The sequence below is a fragment of the Tupaia chinensis genome, unplaced genomic scaffold, assembly GCF_000334495.1.
Source record: "Tupaia chinensis unplaced genomic scaffold, TupChi_1.0 Scaffold000131_1, whole genome shotgun sequence".
Classification (NCBI taxonomy): domain Eukaryota; kingdom Metazoa; phylum Chordata; class Mammalia; order Scandentia; family Tupaiidae; genus Tupaia; species Tupaia belangeri.
The window spans coordinates 1,187,131-1,189,196 of NW_006159600.1; the positions used below are offsets into that span (position 1 = coordinate 1,187,131).

General features: G+C 50.8%; 1 pseudogene; it reads right to left on the bottom strand.

The window, feature by feature from the left end:
- Positions 1–1,118: 1,118 nt before the first annotated feature.
- Positions 1,119–2,057, bottom strand: LOC114007146 (nucleophosmin pseudogene; annotated as a pseudogene).
- Between the last annotated feature and the right edge of the window lie 9 nt (positions 2,058–2,066).

Consider the following 2,066-nt stretch of genomic DNA (forward strand, 5'->3'; position numbering starts at 1 on the left):
CCCCCCCCTCCCCCGTGCCGGCTTTTCGGCTTTTCGGCTTTTTCAGACTCATACAAATGGAGCCGCCCTCGCCCCCTGGTGGTCGGCCGTATAACGTTCTGTTGCAACCTGAGCTCCAGCTCTTCTGACCTGTCAGTCTGTGCCTCCTAGAACCCGGTACATGTAGGTGTGGGTGTGCGTGTGGGTGCGTGTGTACAAGAGTGCATGTGTGTGATGTGTACGTGTGTCAATATGCACGCCTGTATGTGCATGTGCACGTGTGGATGTGTGCATGCATAGGCGTGTATGCACACATGAGTGCACGTGAGTGTGTGAGTGCGTGTGCACGTGTGAGCAGGTATGGGAGGCGGGTCAGCTCCCCCTCTGCATCCTGCCACAGATCCCCTCGACGCCTCCTGGCTGGTCCCTGACACGCAGCCCAGCAGAAAACGCTGACACCAGCTAAGGTCCCCACAGGGACGGTGCAGGGCCCTCAGCACGGGGCGGGGATTGGAGAGTGCGCTGGTCTGAGCGTGGCCATGTGGTGGGCAGTGAGTCGTGAGCGGGCAGCCCTAAGAGAAAAGCGAAAGGCTCCCCTAGCCCGGGCGCCGGGACGGCGAAGCTATTTGCCATCTTCCTTCCTTGGGGCCTGAGGGAAGCTCACAGGGGTGATTCCTAGATTCTTCTCTTACCAAAAAGGCCCAAGCAAGCGGTTTGCTCAACACCCTAACCCCCAAGTAAGCGTTCTGGTCAACGCCCTAATTCCCACTAGGCCATAAAGTAAGTATGCAGTCTAACTAAACAGCCTGGCAAACACCGGGCCTGCGCAGTTACCATCAAGTTCCTCGTCCTTTACCTGTGAGGACGGTGCCCAGGGCAGGAGGAAGCGCTCAGATTCCAATTCAAAGGAAGGACGGGGCAGCTAGCAGACGGCCACCGTGAGTATTCATGACCCATGGCCGCTAGTGATCAAGTACCGTAACAGGACCAAGGTTAACAGGACCAAGCGCAGTGGCCACCTGGCCATCTGCCCGCCCAGGAGCCTTTCGGGTCACTTCCTTTCTTTCTATTAAACCTTCTTTTCTACCTACTGTATCTGCGGTTGCGGTCTCATTCTGCGCCTAGGGACAGATCTGTAATTTTTTTTGATTCATTCAAATATTTATTGAGCAGCTATGGCAATACAAAGGTGATTAAAACATGGTCAAAAAGTGAGGCAGATGTACAAGTAACAGAAAGCAGAGTGTGAGGTCACTGAATCACAGCCGTCAGAAGTGCGTGCTTTGGGAGAGAGATTGCTTCCAGCCTGGAGGGGGTGCGGGGAGTAAATCAGGAAAGGGGATTGAGATTAAAATAGAACACTTCAGTCTGGATTGTGGATGATACTCAGTGTGGACTGTTTTTCTCCTTTTCCTCTCTCCCCATCTTTGGGCTTAATTTACCAGTAGCACCCAGGACTGTTCAATGCGCTTTTTCTAGACTTGCTTATATTTTTGCTTTAATGTCTTCTGCAGAACTAGGTCCTCCTGGTGTTTTAGGTGTTTTTTCCTGTTTTGTGAATGATTCTTGACCTTTTGATCTTGGTGTTGATGGTTTTGAGTCTTTTCCGTTCTGGTTTGATTTTTGAGCATTTTTGCCAAGAGAATCAAGTATAGATTTCTTCACTGCAGCTTTTTCTTCTGTTTCCTCATCTTCAAAATCATCATCTTCATCGTCATCATCTTCGTCAGCATCTTCGTCAGCATCTTCGTCAGCAGCAAGTTTTTCTTTTTTCTGTGGAAACTTGCTTCCACCTCCAGGGGCAGATCGCTTTCCAGGTATACTTAAGAGTTTCACGTCCTCTTCCTCTTCTTCTTCTGACTCTGCATCTTCCTCCACAGCTACTAAGTGCTGTCCACTAATGTGCACAGGCCCTGAACCTCACTTCAACCTTAGGACCACAGGTGGTGCTATTTCAAAGCCCCCAAGGGAAACCGTTGTCTGTGCAGACATTTTCAGTGTTGCCAGTGGTACTTTAATTGGACTGCCTTCATAATCATTGCCTCTGCTTCAGCAGTGTGCAGTTCATCCTTTGCACCAGCCCCTGA